Source organism: Podarcis tiliguerta (genome assembly GCF_965153285.1).
Source record: "Podarcis tiliguerta genome assembly, chromosome: 3".
Taxonomy (NCBI): Eukaryota; Metazoa; Chordata; class Lepidosauria; order Squamata; family Lacertidae; genus Podarcis; species Podarcis tiliguerta.
The window spans coordinates 2,245,676-2,264,850 of NC_139536.1; the positions used below are offsets into that span (position 1 = coordinate 2,245,676).

The 19,175-nt window shown below is 47.9% G+C and overlaps 1 protein-coding gene across 1 annotated transcript in view; it reads right to left on the reverse strand.

Annotated features, from left to right (window-relative positions):
* The window catches only part of SCARA5 (scavenger receptor class A member 5), a 106,048-nt gene extending 88,301 nt beyond the window's left edge, over positions 1 to 17,747 (reverse strand). Inside the window, exon 1 of the mRNA XM_083432684.1 lies at positions 17,298 to 17,747. The gene's annotated coding sequence lies outside the window, so the exon portion shown is untranslated. The remainder of the gene's footprint in view (positions 1 to 17,297) is intronic.
* Positions 17,748 to 19,175: the final 1,428 nt, after the last annotated feature.

The window sequence follows — 19,175 nt, forward strand, 5'->3', positions numbered from 1 at the left end:
CAGAAGGTGCCATCTCAGGAGATTGAGAAGTTTGAACTACTGGGAGATCAAGACGAATGAAGGGTCTGGAAACCAAGCCTGATGAGGAGCGGTTGAAGGAGCTGGGAATGTTTAGACTGGAAAAGAGGAGACTGAGAGGAGATATCAGAGCCATCTTCCAATATCTAAAGGGCTGAACTATGGAAGAGGGAACAAGCATGTTTTCTTCTTGTGGGGATTCGAACTGCCAACTTTCTGTTTGGCAAGTCCAAGAAGCTCAGTGGTTTAGACCACAGCGCCACCCGCGCCCTACATTACAGGGGGTTGGACTAGATGACCCTTGGAGATCTCTACCAATTCTACTGTTCTATGATTAAACCACCCCAGCATTGAAGCACAGGCTCTGTTATGCACCTATGGGCCTCACCATTGGTACGGGTTGCCTGGTGGCGCTGTGGTCTAAACCACTGAGCCTCTTGGACTTGCCGATCAGAAGGTCGGCGGTTTGAATCCCCACGATGGAGTGAGCTCCCGTTGCTCTGTCCCAGCTCCTGCTAACCCAGCAGTTCGAAACCACACCAGTGCAAATAGATAAATAGGTACTGCTGCAGTGGGAAGGTAAACTGCATTTCCATGTGCTCTGGCTTCCGTCACAGTGTTCTGTTGCGCCAGAAGCGGTTTAGTCCTGCTGGCCACATGACCCAGAAAGCTGTCTGTGGATAAATGCCGGCTCCCTCGGCCTGAAAGCGAGATCAGCGCCGCACCCCATAGTCGCCTTTGACTGGACTTAACCGTCTAGGGGTCCTTTATCTTTTACCTTCACCTCAGCACTCAGAGTCCCAAAGGGATGGGGGAGAGAAATTTTAAAGTGAATCGACCTAATCCAAATGTGCAAAAACAATTTGCAGACTGGAAACAAACCAGCTTTCCCTCAAAGTCCGCACTCCTCAAAATTTTGCAGTTCTCCAAGCAGAAAGCCAAAACACCCACCAAAACCATATACAGTGGTACCTCGGGTTAAGTACTTAATTCGTTCCGGAGGTCCATTCTTAACCTGAAACTGTTCTTAACCTGAAGCACCACTTTAGCTAATGGGGCCTCCTGTTGCTGCGCCGCCGGAGCATGATTTCTGTTCTCATCCTGAAGCAAAGTTCTTAACTTGAAGCACTATTTTTGGGTAGTGGAGTCTGTAACCTGAAGCGTATGTGACCTGAAGCGTATGTAACCCGAGGTACCACTGTACAGAGATACATTCATCGGGGGAAGTTTGCAGGCTAAAAATAACACACACACAAACAAATTAGGGGAGACCGCTTGCATATAGGTGTGTATTAGTCAAAAATGCACACAGAAACGTTAGCACGAGTAGAAATCTGCACAATAATGCTAATGAATTTCCACGACGACTTTTTTTGATGCAGGCATGTGGTGAACTGGAAATTGCTGAAATCGGGAGGAAAATAGAAACTGGGATGGACCGATCTGCCTGTTTGTTCGGCTTGTTTGGCTGATGCCAGAATTGGCTGGTTGCTGATCTGCCCCCAACTTAGCAAAAGGGCAGCTGCTTTGACAGAGAGGGAGGGCTGCCAAACCCAGCCTCAAACCAGATGGATAACATCTCTGGATGCCTCCCAACTAGGCCAGAGCCCAGACCCTCCTCTCCTATCTCGGGGGACGGGCCTGTTCTCTGCAAGGCCAGAAGACGTGCCGTGATCGACGGAGCAAGGCACTTTTTGGAAAAACCAATGGAGAACAGCGGAATGGATCTTTGCCCCGGGAATCTTACAGTCAACACTTTGACGCTGTTGTGTTAAGATGGATGGGTAGTCAAATTGTGCGGGTACTTGGAGCTCGCAAAGCTGGCAGATGCAATAAAAGAGAAACCTAAAAAGATGGTGAAAGAAGAATGGGGATGTTTAAATAATTATCTAGGGGACAAGGGTTCATCAAGAAAGATCTGGTTATGTTTAGAATGATGCTGCATAGGGAAATGTTCCCTGAGACCAAAGATGAGGGATTCTATGGAATGCAGATAGAGAGAATTGATAAGAACAATGATCTGTTGTGAGCTTGATGGAAGCGTACAAAAGATGAGCCTCCTTGTGTTTTTGTCTTCTTCTTTTTTCTTTTTCTTTTTCACTCCTCCTCCTCCTCCTTTCCTTTTCCTTTTTTCTTTCCCATAATGGCTTATGTTCTATGCCATGTACTTTGATATTTTTGTAGGGGTTTTTTTAAGCTTTTTTCATTATTATGATTAAGGATTTTTCTTTTGTAATTTTGGTTGTTTATATTTATCTGTATTTGTTTAAAACAAAATACAGTCATACCTCGGGTTAAATATGCTTCGAGTTGAGCGTGTTTGAGTTGCGCTCTTCAGCAACCCGGAAGTAATGGAGCACGTTACTTCCGGGTTTCACCGCTTGCGCAGACGCTGAAAATGACGTCACGCGCATGCGCAGAAGCGGCGAAAAACAACGCGCGCGTGAGCAGATGTGCCGTCGCAAGTTACGTTTACCTCTAGATGCGAACAGGGCTCTGGAACGGATCCCGTTCATATCTAGAGGTACCACTGTAAAAGTATTTTAAAATATTTTTTTTTAAAGGGTGGGGTTTTTTTTGGGGGGGGGGGAGGTGATGTGATGTAAGAAGGCAGACCCTCAGAAGATTTGGGAGGTACCCAAGTGTCATCTAGTCCAACCCCCTGCAATGCAGGAATCGCACCTGAAGATTCCCACGCAGGTGGGTGGATGCAGATAGGATCAAGGGCAGCATGAGAGATAATGTGATCAGGGAGGTTATCTCTGTGGCAGAACATCTGTTCTGCATACCCTCCAAATGTCCCGGTTTTCCAGCGACAGTCCCGGAATAAGGGAAGCTGTCCCAGTTTCTGATTTGATCCCGGAATGTCCTGCTTTTCCTTATTCCTCCCTGTGCTGGGCCTGGGAGTTAACCTGAGCAACGCAGTCCAGGTCTGGTCCCGAATGCAAGGATTCCACGAGGAGTCAGTCCAACAGGGCCAAGGCAGGAAACCAGGCAAGGTCAGGCACAGGATCTCAGGCAGGTTCTAGCAAACAGCAATGTTGCTCCCGCAACCAGGGGCAGGGTCCAACAGCCTTTTATCTCTGTCGGGGTAGCGGCTGGTCCTGATCCCCCAGCGACTCACCTCCCTGTTTTGCCCAAATGCAAGCACCCCTCCTGCGAGTACTCAGGTCTCTCCTTCTCTCAGACCTGAGTCTCTGCAGCTTGGGAGACGTCGGTGGGTGACTAGACCCAGAGGCCGCCTCAGCCTCCCCTGACCCAACCAGTAGTGGAGCAGCTGTAAGTGATGGCCCAGCTGGAGGCAACGAGGTCATCCCCACATCTGGAGCCAGGGCAGGATCAGGCCCCTGACTCGGCCCAGCTGGTGCTTGTTGCAGGGGAACCTGTGCAGACTGGGGCTCTTCGGGATCAGGCCCCAGACTAGGTTCAGATGATGCCTGAGGCAAAGGATCCGGTGCAGACTGAGATGCCTCCAGTTCCAAGTCTGAGCCCCAGTCCCAAGCCATCACCCTCCCCTCCCCTTATTCCTCCTTATTCTTCTGCTCTCCCCCCCCTCTCTTTCTCCCCCACCTCAAAGTTCCTTTCATCCCTGGCTCCTTTCAACTTCAGCTAACACTCATGTTTGAGAGGCTGTTGCTTTCTCGTCCCTGGGAGATGAAAACGCCCCCCCCCTGCCCAGTGTGCCCTGCCTCTGATCAGCCTCCTTTCATCTGTCTTGCCAGCCAAAAAGAAGTTAATTGTCCCTGGCACCGGTGGGGGGGGGGGAGAGAGGAGGAGGGCAAAGGGGCACTGGTTTTTTGTTTGTTTTTTCATTTCTCCAAACTTTAGTGGAATCATAAAATCACGGAACTGTAGAGTTGGAAGGGGCACCCCAAATGGCATCTAGTCCAACCCCCACAATGCAGGAAGCCCAGCTAAACAATCCCAGCTGACCTCGGTTTGAAAGCCTCCGATGGAGAGTCCGCCACCTTTAGATGCTACCCTTTGAATTTCCAAATAAATAAATTAAACAATTGTCCAGTAGCACCTTAGAGAAAAAGTAGAGACATCACCTTGCCAACAAAGGTCCGTATAGTAGAAGCTATGGTTTTCCCAGTAGTGATGTACGGAAGTGAGAGCTGGACCATAAAGCAGGCTGATCGCCGAAGAATGGATGCTTTTGAATTCTGGTGCTGGAGGAGACTCTTGAGAGTCCCATGGACTGCAAGATGATCAAACCTATCCATTCTGAAGGAAATCAGCCCTCAGTGCTCACTGGAAGGACAGATCGTGAAGCTGAGGCTCCAAGACTTTGGCCACCTCATGAGAAGAGAAGACTCCCTGGAAAAGACCCTGATGTTGGGAAAGATGGAGGGCGAAAGGAGAAGGGGACGACAGAGGACGAGATGCTGGGACAGTGTTCTCAAAGCTACCAGCATGAATTTGACCAAAGTGCGGGAGGCAGTTGAAGACAGGAGTGCCTGGCGTGCTCTGGTCCAGGGGGTCACGAAGAGGCGGACACGACTAAACGACTAAGCAACAACAAACCTTAGAGACCAACTAAGTTTGTTCTGTGTACAGTGGACGCATGGGTTGCGAATGTGATCTGTGTGGGATGCACGTTCGCAACCAGCAGCGTCCGCAACCCACATCTGCACACGAGCGGGTTGCGATTCGGCACTTCTGCGCACGCACGACCACAGAAAACCCAGAAGTAACCCGTTCCGGTACTTCCAGGTTTTGGTGGTCCGCAACCCGAAAAAACGCAACCTGAAGCGGCTGTAACCCGAGGTATGACTGCATAAGCTTTTGTGTGCATGCACACTTCTTTAGGTACACTGAAACAGAAGTCACCAGACCCTGATATATAGTGGGAGGGTGGGGTTTTTCCCCAGAAGGGTAGCAGGAGATGGGTGATTGACTCAATGGGTATGGCGAACCTCTGACTGTTAACGACTGCCATTAGTCCTACAGGAAAAAGCAAGGGATAGTATGCAGACAGGTGGCGCTGTGGGCTAAAGCCTCAGTGCCTAGGGCTTGCCGATTGAAAGGTCGGCGGTTCAAATCCCCGCGGCGGGGTGCGCTCCCGTTGTTCGGTCCCAGCGCCTGCCAACCTAGCAGTTCGAAAGCACTCCCGGGTGCAAGTAGATAAATAGGGACCGCTTACTAGCGGGAAGGTAAACGGCGTTTCCGTGTGCGGCTCTGGCTTGCCAGAGCAGCGATGTCACGCTGGCCACGTGACCCGGAAGTGTCTTCGGACAGCGCTGGCCCCCGGCCTCTTTGAGTGAGATGGGCGCTCAACCCAAGAGTCTGTCAAGACTGGCCCGTATGGGCAGGGGTACCTTTACCTTTAGTACTATGTCAGGGATGTGTATACCTGTGAAAAGATCCAAGATTTAGAACCTCAAAGCCAAAGTGAGAGCATTTGGGTCAAAATTAAGGGAGAGAAGAATGATAGTGACCTCATTGTGGGAGTTTACTATAGATCCCCAAGCCAAACGGAGGACATAGATGATGCCTTCCTGGAACAGATGGCCAAGCATGCAAAAGGAAGGGAGATAGTAGTAATGGGGGACTTCAATTACCCAGATATTTGTTGGATGTCAAACTCAGCCAAGAGCATAAGGTCAAACAGATTCCTCACTGGCCTTGCAGACAACTTCATTGTCCAGAAAGTGGGAGAAGCAACAAGAGGAACAGCCATTTTAGATCTGGTCCTAACCAATGTCGATGACCTGGTTAATGGGGTAGAAGTGGAAGGATCATTAGGCGCAAGTGATCATGCTCTTCTGAAGTTTACTATACAACGGAAAGGAGCAGCCAAGCATACTAGGACTCAATTTCTTGACTTTAAGAAAGCCGACTTCATAAAACTTAGGGAAGTGCTGGGTGAGATCCCATGGACAGTAATACTAAAAGGAAAGGGAGTTCATGATGGCTGGGAGTTTGTTAAGAGGGAGATAGTAAAAGCACAACTTCAGGCAATACCAATGAGACGGAAACATGGAAGGTGCCTAAAGAAGCCAGGGTGGCTATCTAAAGAACTTTTAACTGAGTTAAGATTAAAAAAGGATGTGTACAAAAAATGGAAAAGGGGGGAAACCACCAAAGAGGAATTCAAACAAATAGCCAGCACGTGTAGACACAAAGTCAGAAAAGCTAAAGCACAGAATGAACTCAGGCTTGCTAGAGAGGTTAAAAGCAACAAAAAAGGCTTCTATGGGTATGTTCGCAGCAAAAGGAAGAACAAAGAAACAGTGGGGTCACTCAGACGAGAAGATGGTGAAATGCAAACAGGGGACACAGAAAGGGCTGAACTCCTCAATGCCTTCTTTGCCTCAGTCTTCTCCGATAAAGAAAACAATGCCCGACCTGAAGAATTTGGAGGAAATGATTCAGCAGAGGAAACACAGCCCAGAATAACTAAGGAGATAGTACAAGAATACTTGGCTAGTTTAGATGTATTCAAGTCTCCGGGGCCAGATGAACTGCATCCAAGAGTATTAAAAGAACTGGCAGATGTGATCTCAGAACCACTGGCAGTCATCTTTGAGAATTCCTGGAGAACAGGCGAAGTCCCAGCAGACTGGAGGAGGGCAAACGTTGTCCCTATTTTCAAAAAGGGGAAAAGAGAGGACCCAAATAATTACCGCCCAGTCAGTCTAACATCAATACCAGGGAAGATTCTGGAGCAGATCATTAAGCAAACAATCTGTGAGCACCTAGAAAGGAATGCTGTGATCACCAATAGTCAGCATGGATTTCTGAAAAATAAGTCATGTCAGACTAACCTGATCTCGTTTTTTGACAGAATTACAAGCCTGGTAGATGAAGGGAACGCAGTGGATGTAGTCTACCTTGATTTCAGCAAGGCATTTGACAAGGTGCCCCATGATATTCTTGTAAAGAAGCTGGTAAAATGCGGTCTTGACTATGCTACCACTCAGTGGATTTGTAACTGGCTGACTGACCGGACCCAAAGGGTGCTCATCAATGGTTCCTCTTCATCCTGGAGAAGAGTGACTAGTGGGGTGCCACAGGGTTCTGTCTTGGGCCCGGTCTTATTCAACATCTTTATCAACGACTTGGATGATGGACTCAAGGGCATCCTGATCAAATTTGCAGATGACACCAAACTGGGAGGGGTGGCTAACACCCCAGAAGACAGGATCACACTTCAAAACGACCTTGACAGATTAGAGAACTGGGCCAAAACAAACAAGATGAATTTTAACAGGGAGAAATGTAAAGTATTGCACTTGGGCAAAAAAAATGAGAGGCACAAATACAAGATGGGTGACACCTGGCTTGAGAGCAGTACATGTGAAAAGGATCTAGGAGTCTTGGTTGACCACAAACTTAACATGAGCCAACAGTGTGACGCGGCAGCTAAAAAAGCCAATGCAATTCTGGGCTGCATCAATAGGAGTATAGCATCTAGATCAAGGGAAGTTATAGTGCCACTGTATTCTGCTCTGGTCAGACCTCACCTGGAGTACTGTGTCCAGTTCTGGGCACCACAGTTCAAGAAGGACACTGACAAACTAGAACGTGTACAGAGGAGGGCAACCAAAATGGTCAAAGGCCTGGAAACAATGCCTTATGAGGATCGGCTAAGGGAGCTGGGCATGTTTAGCCTGGAGAAGAGGAGGTTAAGGGGTGATATGATAGCCATGTTCAAATATATAAAAGGATGTCACATAGAGGAGGGAGAAAGGTTGTTTTCTGCTGCTCCAGAGAAGCGGACACGGAGCAATGGATCCAAACCACAAGAAAGAAGATTCCACCTAAACATTCGGAAGAACTTCCTGACAGTAAGAGCTGTTTGACAGTGGAATTTGCTGCCAAGGAGTGTGGTGGAGTCTCCTTCTTTGGAGGTCTTTAAGCAGAGGCTTGACAACCATATGTCAGGAGTGCTCTGATGGTGTTTCCTGCTTGGCAGGGGGTTGGACTCGAGGGCCCTTGTGGTCTCTTCCAACTTTATGATTCTATGATTCTATGCAGATGACCAAAAATAGTTTTAGCATATTGTTACGGAAATTACGGGGGTGGGGGCACATCTTTAAAGTTGTTAAATGTTACAGATATTATGCCTGAATGTATCCTTTCGACTCAGGGAAGTTAGCTAGCTTTAACAGTCATAAAATCAACTCCTTTGGCAGTTTCCTCCATTCCAAAGCTATTTTCCCCTTGAAAAATAGGGACTTCCCAATAGGAAGTGCCCAGAGACGACAATTGCTGAGCTGATTGTTGGCCAAAGAAAGCCTAATCCCATCACCAGACTTGCCAAGGGGTCCAGACAAGCAAAGAAAGTTCTATTGTACTTTGGGTGGTGGGACTTCAGAGATGTTTGCCTATGCTCATCTTATACCTGCATCTGAAAGAATAAGATTGTCGTTGAAAGTGGGGTTCAGCACTCATCTCCCTTTGACAAAGATGTCCCTGTGGGGTAGCTCAGTTTGTAGAGCGTGAGACTTTTAATTTCCTGGTTGTGGGTTCGAGATCTACTTTGGCAAGTTTCCTGCATTGCAGCGGGTTGGACTAGATGACCCTCGTGGATCCCTCCCAACTCTGCAATTCTATGAAACATATGCAGCAAATAAGGGGATCTGCCCTCAGCAGAAGCAAGCCAGGCACCCCCTGACCCCTGATCCTTCCTTGAAAGCGAGCGCAGTTGATTTTGCAAAGATCTGTCTTGAGGAAACAGAATTTGCCTTCCAATAACTGTGTATTTCTTGTGTGTTTATAGTTGCTGGGGTGGGGTGGTACTTCTATGTCGCAAGCTTGCTTTCGTGACATGCTGCTTTAAGCGTGTCCTGTTGTTTTTAAAGGATTGCGCGTTATATTACGTGTGTCACGGTCTCTGTAAATCGCTTCTTTTGGCTGTGTGCCAGGATTCATAAATCAGCTGGTGGAAAGAAGTTTTTCTCCTTCTCTCATTGTGCTAGAACCCTTGGATGACCGGTGAAGCTGGACGCTGGGAGATCCGGAAAAGAGAAAAGGAAGTCTTTCTTCAGGCAGCATGTGGTGAGACTGTGGAACTCCCATCCACAAGAAACGAAGATGGCCAGCAACTTGGATGGCTTCAAAGGAGGATGAGACAAATTCTCTTCTATCTATACAGCTCCATGATTCCAAACCAGCCCCTTCCTTCCTCACCCACCTCCCTGGTCCAGCTTCTGGAGCCTCCATAACAACAACAATAACAACAACAACAATTTGTACCCCGCCCATCTGGCTGGTTTCCCCCAGCCACTCTGGGCGGCTTCCAGCAAAAGATTAAATTCCACCATGACAAGCCACATCAAAAGTCACATGAATGCATATATTAGATACCTCTCTCTCTCTCTTTTAAAATAATTTTTAAATTAGTTTTAAACATATCATTTTCAAATAATTAAACATACTTTTAAATCTTATACAATTTTGGACTTCCATCAATCACGTCTGAAAATTTTCCAATCTATGCACTTAAATATACTTGTCTTACTTTCACTAGTACCTTTAAATTTCATAACTAAAATCTCTCTCCTTTCTCTATTTTGCAATATTTCATATATTTCTCCGTACAAAACTTATATTAGGTACCTCTCAACTTCCTCGGGACCATCACCCACCCACAGTTGGGTATCTGAGCTGGGCTGACTCTCTTGTATCTCTGCGACGATATTTCCCTATTTAATGGGAGGCTGCACTGAATTTTCACAGGATTGGATTTTCTCCCGGAAAAGGTGTCGTTTCAAGCTTTGCACAGGGGGCAAAGATCAGTACTCTGCTAAATTGAGCATTGGGAGGGTGGGGACGACAACAACCCTTTTGTTTGTCTTCCAGTGTTTGCAGGGCAGCGGCTGAAGAAGGAGCCAAAAGGGGTTTCTTGTGTGTGTGATTCTTGTGGCTGATTAGCTGCTTTCCCTGGTCAAAGGTCAGAGGGGGCAGGGTTTCTGTTGAGGCAGGTGATTAGCTGTGGGAGGAGCTTATCAGTGTTTGCAGGGCAGCGGCTGAAGAAGGAGCCAAAAGGGGTTTCTTGTGTGTGTGATTCTTGTGGCTGATTAGCTGCTTTCCCTGGTCAAAGGTCAGAGGGGGCAGGGTTTCTGTTGAGGCAGGTGATTAGCTGTGGGAGGAGCTTATCAGTGTTTGCAGGGCAGCGGCTGAAGAAGGAGCCAAAAGGGGTTTCTTGTGTGTGTGATTCTTGTGGCTGATTAGCTGCTTTCCCTGGTCAAAGGTCAGAGGGGGCAGGGTTTCTGTTGAGGCAGGTGATTAGCTGTGGGAGGAGCTTATCAGTGTTTGCAGGGCAGCGGCTGAAGAAGGAGCCAAAAGGGGTTTCTTGTGTGTGTGATTCTTGTGGCTGATTAGCTGCTTTCCCTGGTCAAAGGTCAGAGGGGGCAGGGTTTCTGTTGAGGCAGGTGATTAGCTGTGGGAGGAGCTTATCAGTGTTTGCAGGGCAGCGGCTGAAGAAGGAGCCAAAAGGGGTTTCTTGTGTGTGTGATTCTTGTGGCTGATTAGCTGCTTTCCCTGGTCAAAGGTCAGAGGGGGCAGGGTTTCTGTTGAGGCAGGTGATTAGCTGTGGGAGGAGCTTATCAGTGTTTGCAGGGCAGCGGCTGAAGAAGGAGCCAAAAGGGGTTTCTTGTGTGTGTGATTCTTGTGGCTGATTAGCTGCTTTCCCTGGTCAAAGGTCAGAGGGGGCAGGGTTTCTGTTGAGGCAGGTGATTAGCTGTGGGAGGAGCTTATCAGTGTTTGCAGGGCAGCGGCTGAAGAAGGAGCCAAAAGGGGTTTCTTGTGTGTGTGATTCTTGTGGCTGATTAGCTGATTTCCCTGGTCAAAGGTCAGAGGGGGCAGGGTTTCTGTTGAGGCAGGTGATTAGCTGTGGGAGGAGCTTATCAGTGTTTGCAGGGCAGCGGCTGAAGAAGGAGCCAAAAGGGGTTTCTTGTGTGTGTGATTCTTGTGGCTGATTAGCTGCTTTCCCTGGTCAAAGGTCAGAGGGGGCAGGGTTTCTGTTGAGGCAGGTGATTAGCTGTGGGAGGAGCTTATCAGTGTTTGCAGGGCAGCGGCTGAAGAAGGAGCCAAAAGGGGTTTCTTGTGTGTGTGATTCTTGTGGCTGATTAGCTGCTTTCCCTGGTCAAAGGTCAGAGGGGGCAGGGTTTCTGTTGAGGCAGGTGATTAGCTGTGGGAGGAGCTTATCAGTGTTTGCAGGGCAGCGGCTGAAGAAGGAGCCAAAAGGGGTTTCTTGTGTGTGTGATTCTTGTGGCTGATTAGCTGCTTTCCCTGGTCAAAGGTCAGAGGGGGCAGGGTTTCTGTTGAGGCAGGTGATTAGCTGTGGGAGGAGCTTATCAGTGTTTGCAGGGCAGCGGCTGAAGAAGGAGCCAAAAGGGGTTTCTTGTGTGTGTGATTCTTGTGGCTGATTAGCTGCTTTCCCTGGTCAAAGGTCAGAGGGGGCAGGGTTTCTGTTGAGGCAGGTGATTAGCTGTGGGAGGAGCTTATCAGTGTTTGCAGGGCAGCGGCTGAAGAAGGAGCCAAAAGGGGTTTCTTGTGTGTGTGATTCTTGTGGCTGATTAGCTGCTTTCCCTGGTCAAAGGTCAGAGGGGGCAGGGTTTCTGTTGAGGCAGGTGATTAGCTGTGGGAGGAGCTTATCAGTGTTTGCAGGGCAGCGGCGCGCGCCTATCGGCGCGCGCAGTTTGAACCATCTTTTAGATTTAGGGGAGCTAGTCTCAAGCCCAACAACACATTCTCAAGATGGAGGGGGAGGGAACAGCTGCAGTCGCCTGCGGTTCCTGCGCAATGTTTGCCATCTTGCCAAAGGTTGCAGGCAGCTTTACGTGCAGCAATTGCATGTTGATTGCCCTCCTAAAAGACAAAGTCCAGCAACTGGAGGAACGTGTAGCTACGCTCCAAAGAATTAGAGAGCTGGAGCTCTTCTTGGAAGCAACAGAGCACACCGTCTCCACCAAGGAGGAGACAGGGGACTCCCCTGAGAAGGAGGCTACTTCACCAACACAGGAGCCCGATATGTGGAGAAACGTGACTCAAAGAAGTAGGAGGCCCAGGGTTCGCTCTGATTGTCTAGAAATACACAATCGCTTTGAGGTCCTCTCCCCTAGCATGGAAGACGAAGAGCAGACTCCATTTGAGGATCTCTCCCTCATTACAGTCGATCACGTATATGAAGATGAGCAGCAAAGACAGTCCTCAGGGAATGTGCAGGCGACCTTGGTACGGACCGCTCACGGAAGAACCCTGACCAAACCTAAGAGAAGGCGTGTAGTGGTGATAGGGGATTCCCTACTGAGGGGAACAGAAGCAGTGATCTGTGGGCCTGACAAGATGTCTCGGGAAGTGTGCTGTCTCCCCGGGGCTAAGATCCAAGATGTAACTGAACGACTGCAAGGAATCATAAAACCCACTGACAAATACCCCTTCCTCTTGGTTCATGTGGGAACCAATGACACTGCAAGCAATAGCCTCCAGAAGATCAAAAGAGACTACGAGGCTCTGGGCAGGAAATTGAAGCAATTAAATGCACAAATCGTCATCTCATCTGTCCTCCCAGTTGAACGACGTGGCCCAGGGAGAGAGAGGAAAATAGTGGAAGTAAACAGCTGGCTTCGCAAATGGTGTAAACAGGAACGGTTTGGATTCTTAGATCACGGACTGCAGTTTCTTGAGGATGGACTTCTGGCAAGCGATGGGCTGCACCTCACAACGGTTGGGAGGAATGTTTTTGCCAAAAAACTAAGAAACCTCATCAGGAGGGCTTTAAACTGACTAATGTGGGGGAGGGAGACAGTGCTCCTGAAGGTAGGAGTCTATTAATTGATGAAGATGATCATCCAAATGTCATAGACCAAATTGAGCAAACAGCAAGCAGACCTAGTGGTGGGAGGAAAAAATCCTTAAATAAGAGACACGGGGGAATGACTAATGGACTTCAATGTCTGTACACTAATGCACAAAGCATGGGAAATAAACAAGATGAGCTTGAGCTCTTGATACAGCAAACTAAATATGACATAATAGGCATCACTGAAACCTGGTGGGATAAGTCCCACGATTGGAATGTAAAAATGGAGGGATACAATCTATTTCAGAGAAACAGACCAGACAAGAAAGGAGGAGGAGTGGCGTTATATGTCAGGGATGTGTATACCTGTGAAGAGATCCAAGATTTAGAACCTCAAAGCCAAAGTGAGAGCATTTGGGTCAAAATTAAGGGAGAGAAGAATAATAGTGACCTCATTGTGGGAGTTTACTATAGATCCCCAAGCCAAACGGAGGACATAGATGATGCCTTCCTGGAACAGATGGCCAAGCATGCAAAAGGAAGGGAGATAGTAGTAATGGGGGACTTCAATTACCCAGATATTTGTTGGATGTCAAACTCAGCCAAGAGCATAAGGTCAAACAGATTCCTCACTGGCCTTGCAGACAACTTCATTGTCCAGAAAGTGGGAGAAGCAACAAGAGGAACAGCCATTTTAGATCTGGTCCTAACCAATGTCGATGACCTGGTTAATGGGGTAGAAGTGGAAGGATCATTAGGCGCAAGTGATCATGCTCTTCTGAAGTTTACTATACAACGGAAAGGAGCAGCCAAGCATACTAGGACTCAATTTCTTGACTTTAAGAAAGCCGACTTCATAAAACTTAGGGAAGTACTGGGTGAGATCCCATGGACAGTAATACTAAAAGGAAAGGGAGTTCATGATGGCTGGGAGTTTGTTAAGAGGGAGATAGTAAAAGCACAACTTCAGGCAATACCAATGAGACGGAAACATGGAATGTGCCTAAAGAAGCCAGGGTGGCTATCTAAAGAACTTTTAACTGAGTTAAGATTAAAAAAGGATGTGTACAAAAAATGGAAAAGGGGGGAAACCACCAAAGAGGAATTCAAACAAATAGCCAGCACGTGTAGACACAAAGTCAGAAAAGCTAAAGCACAGAATGAACTCAGGCTTGCTAGAGAGGTTAAAAGCAACAAAAAAGGCTTCTATGGGTATGTTCGTAGCAAAAGGAAGAACAAAGAAACAGTGGGGTCACTCAGAGGAGAAGATGGTGAAATGCAAACAGGGGACACAGAAAGGGCTGAACTCCTCAATGCCTTCTTTGCCTCAGTCTTCTCCGATAAAGAAAACAATGCCCGACCTGAAGAATTTGGAGGAAATGATTCAGCAGAGGAAACACAGCCCAGAATAACTAAGGAGATAGTACAAGAATACTTGGCTAGTTTAGATGTATTCAAGTCTCCAGGGCCAGATGAACTGCATCCAAGAGTATTAAAAGAACTGGCAGATGTGATCTCAGAACCACTGGCAATCATCTTTGAGAATTCCTGGAGAACAGGCGAAGTCCCGGCAGACTGGAGGAGGGCAAATGTTGTCCCTATTTTCAAAAAGGGGAAAAGAGAGGACCCAAATAATTACCGCCCAGTCAGTCTAACATCAATACCAGGGAAGATTCTGGAGCAGATCATTAAGCAAACAATCTGTGAGCACCTAGAAAGGAATGCTGTGATCACCAATAGTCAGCATGGATTTCTGAAAAATAAGTCATGTCAGACTAACCTGATCTCATTTTTTGACAGAATTACAAGCCTGGTAGATGAAGGGAACGCAGTGGATGTAGTCTACCTTGATTTCAGCAAGGCATTTGACAAGGTGCCCCATGATATTCTTGTAAAGAAGCTGGTAAAATGCGGTCTTGACTATGCTACCACTCAGTGGATTTGTAACTGGCTGACTGACCGGACCCAAAGGGTGCTCATCAATGGTTCCTCTTCATCCTGGAGAAGAGTGACTAGTGGGGTGCCACAGGGTTCTGTCTTGGGCCCGGTCTTATTCAACATCTTTATCAACGACTTGGAGGATGGACTCAAGGGCATCCTGATCAAATTTGCAGATGACACCAAACTGGGAGGGGTGGCTAACACCCCAGAAGACAGGATCACACTTCAAAACGACCTTGACAGATTAGAGAACTGGGCCAAAACAAACAAGATGAATTTTAACAGGGAGAAATGTAAAGTATTGCACTTGTGCAAAAAAAAATGAGAGGCACAAATACAAGATGGGTGACACCTGGCTTGAGAGCAGTACATGTGAAAAGGATCTAGGAGTCTTGGTTGACCACAAACTTAACATGAGCCAACAGTGTGACGCGGCAGCTAAAAAGGCCAATGCAATTCTGGGCTGCATCAATAGGAGTATAGCATCTAGATCAAGGGAAGTTATAGTGCCACTGTATTCTGCTCTGGTCAGACCTCACCTGGAGTACTGTGTCCAGTTCTGGGCACCACAGTTCAAGAAGGACACTGACAAACTAGAACGTGTACAGAGGAGGGCAACCAAAATGGTCAAAGGCCTGGAAACAATGCCTTATGAGGATCGGCTAAGGGAGCTGGGCATGTTTAGCCTGGAGAAGAGGAGGTTAAGGGGTGATATGATAGCCATGTTCAAATATATAAAAGGATGTCACATAGAGGAGGGAGAAAGGTTGTTTTCTGCTGCTCCAGAGAAGCGGACACGGAGCAATGGATACAAACTACAAGAAAGAAGATTCCACCTAAACATTAGGAAGAACTTCCTGACAGTAAGAGCTGTTCGACAGTGGAATTTGCTGCCAAGGAGTGTGGTGGAGTCTCCTTCTTTGGAGGTCTTTAAGCAGAGGCTTGACAACCATATGTCAGGAGTGCTCTGATGGTGTTTCCTGCTTGGCAGGGGGTTGGACTCGATGACCCTTGTGGTCTCTTCCAACTCTATGATTCTATGATTCTATGATTCTATGTTTGCAAAATCTCCACCTCTCTCTCACGGCACTTCGCTTGCCAAGAGGAAGGTTGGGCTGCCGGTTGTCCCCTTAGAAGTGCCTTGTCCCAATCCAAAGTGGGGAAGCACTTTTGCCCCCAAAAGATCATAAAAATGAAATAGAGAAGAAGAAGAAGAGGAGTTTGGATTTGATATCCCGCTTTATCACTACCCGAAGGAGTCTCAAAGCGGCTAACATTCTCCTTTCCCTTCTTCCCCCACAGCAAACACTCTGTGAGGTGAGTGGGGCTGAGAGACTTCAGAGAAGTGTGACTAGCCCAAGGTCACCCAGCAGCTGCATGTGGAGGAGCGGGGAAGCGAACCCGGTTCACCAGATTACGAGTCCACCGCTCCGAACCACTACACCACGCTGGCACACAGGAGGGACAAGGTCAGGGTTTTCCATTAAGAATTCCCTTTGAGTAAGTGTGAAGTTGATCAGCATTGCTCCCATTTCACAGATAGGTTAAGTGAGAATGCTTTAGAATCATAGAACTGTAGAGCTGGAAGGGACCCTGAGGGTCATCTAGTCCAACCCCAGGAATCTCAACTGAAGGTTCCACCCAACTTTGGATTAAAAGCCTCCAATGGAGGAGAATACACCGTCTCCCAATGGAGTCCATTCCACTGTTGAACAGTTCTTATCATCAGACAGTTCTCCTGATGTTGAGTCGGAATCTCCTTTCTTGCAACTTGAAGCCATGGGTTTGAGGTCCTACCCTCCAGAGCAGGAGAAAACAAGCTCGCTCCATCTTCCATGTGGCAGCCCTTCAGATATCATATCACCTCTCTGTCGCTTCTTTCCCAGGCTAAACATCAGTTCCTTCAACCGCTCCTCATTAGGCTTGTTTTCCAGACCCTTGATCATCTTGGTTGCCCTCCTCTGCACACCTTCTAGCTTAGCAATCTCCTTCTCAAACTCAGGTGCCCAAAACTGGACACAAACACTACTCTGTTCGCCAAGGCTATTCCAGAAGTCAGTGGCAGAGATTTATTTGGACAAAGAAGTATGATCGCCGAAGAATTGATGCTTTTGAATTCTGGTGCTGGAGAAGACTCTTGAGAGTCCCATGGACTGCAAGAAGATCAAACCTCTCCATTCTGAAGGAAATCAGCCCTGAGTGCTCACTGGAAGGACAGATCCTGAAGCTGAGGCTCCAAGACTTTGGCCATCTCATGATAAGAGAAGACTCCCTGGAAAAGAGCCTGATGTTGGGAAAGATGGAGGGTGCAAGGAGAAGGGGATGGCAGAGGAGGAGCTGGTGGGACAGTGTTCTTGAAGCTACTAGCATAAGTTTGACCAAACTGCAGGAGGCAGTGGAAGACAGGAGTGCCTGGCGTGCTCTGGTCCAGGGGGTCATGAAGAGTCGGACACGACTAAACAACTAAGCAACAACAACAAGTGCCAGCAGAAAGGTCCTCACCCCCCCCACCCCCCACCCTGCTGGAGAACTGTGTCTCCTGCTCAGCCCTTGAAACAACCAAGATGTAAGTTAAGTTACTCACCTGATGGCAGGGTTCTTGACAGCCTTGGATTCTTCAGTACCTCCTAATCCCCACCATGCAAGATGGTTAGAGAAGGTTGAGGGAAATCTCAAAATACAGAGTCCTTGCCAGTTAGCTCCTTCCAGTCCAGAAGGAAAGGAAGAGCCCTCTAGACATGGGCAGTCATCCCTTCCATGGGCAACAAGGGGTCTTGTGTGGTGGTGGTGGTTCTCCTGATGTTCCTCTGCTTCAGATTGCCAGCTGTGGCTCTCTCAAAACTCTGCAGCCAGCCCTTCTCCAGGCAAAGTGAAGGACCCAGGCAGCTTTCCAGCTAGCCTTCGCCACTCCTGGGGAAGCCAAGGGGAGTGGGAAGGGGGCAGGCATAGAAAGGGGAGAGTCAGAAGCAGCTCCAAGGGCTGGATTGTTGTTGTTGCTCTGAAAAAGGTTCCAGTTGCTGGGAGTCTCTGAAAAGTTTCTTGGAAGAAGTGGACCATGTGGAGAGGGACAGGTATGGAGAGATGCGACCTCTGGTGGCTCAACTCCTGCAAGGCAGGCTGGCATCACATTTCTTTTGCAGCAGGAACAAAATAAAACACTCCTCGTGGCCGTTTTGTGGTTCTTGAGGAGGCCGCTAGCACTTAATGGGGTGTGTGTTCTGTATCCTGAGAAATGTGGGAAACGGAATGCAGTCTTTCCAATGGGTTTTACTTAGCCCAGCTAGTCTGTATTGTTGAATCCTATACAGTGGTGCAGATGACACAACCTTGATGGCAGAAAGTAAGGAGGAATTAAAGAACCTTTTAAGGAGGGTGAAAGAGGAGAGAGCAAAATATGGTCTGAAGCTCAACATCAAAAAAACGAAGATCATGGCCACTGGGCCCATCACCTACTGGCAAATAGAAGGGGAAGAAATGGAGGCAGTGAGAGATTTTACTTTCTTGGGCTCCATGATCACTGCAGATGGTGACAGCAGTCACAAAATTAAAAGACGCCTGCTCCTTGGGAGAAAGGCGATGGCAAACCTAGGCAGCATCATAAAAAGCAGAGACATCACCTTGCCAACAAAGGTCCGTATAGTAAAAGCTATGGTTTCCCCAGTAGTGATGTATGGAAGTGAGAACTGGACCATAAAGAAGGCCGAAGAATTGATGCTTTTGAATTATGGTGCTGGAGGAGACTCTTGAGAGTCCCATGGACTGCAAGAAGATCAAATATGCCTGGAAGCGAGATGAGCACCACACCCTATAGTTGCCTTTGACTGTACTTCCAGGGGTCCTTTGTTGCTGTTTAGTCGCTTAGTCGTGTCCGACTCTTCATGACCCCCTGGACCAGAGCACGCCAGGCACTCCTGTCTTCCACTGCCTCCCGCACTTTGGTCAAACTCATGCTGGTAGCTTCGAGAACACTGTCCCACCATCTCGTCCTCTGTCGTCCCCTTCTCCTTGTGCCCTCCATCTTTCCCAACATCAGGGTCTTTTCCAGGTAATCTTCTCTTCTCATGAGGTGGCCAAAGTATTGGAGCCTCAGCTTCAGGATCTGTCCTTCCAGTGAGCACTCAGGGCTGATTTCCTTCAGAATGGATGCGTTTGATCTTCTTGCAGTCCATGGGACTCTCAAGAGTCTCCTCCAGCACCATAATTCAAAAGCATCCATTCTTTTGCTATCAGCCTTCTTTATGGTCCAGCTTTCACTTCCATACATCACTGCTGGGAAAAACATAGCTTTAACTATACGGACCTTTGTTGGCAAGGTGATGTCTCTGCTTTTTAAGATGCTGTCTAGGTTTGTCGTTGCTAATCCTGCAGCTGCATGGTATAACTCTAAATCAGGGAGTGCGAAGCCTCCTCTCTCTTTTTTATCTATTAACAGTTGGTATTTTGGTCTTGGTCCCCCCCCCCC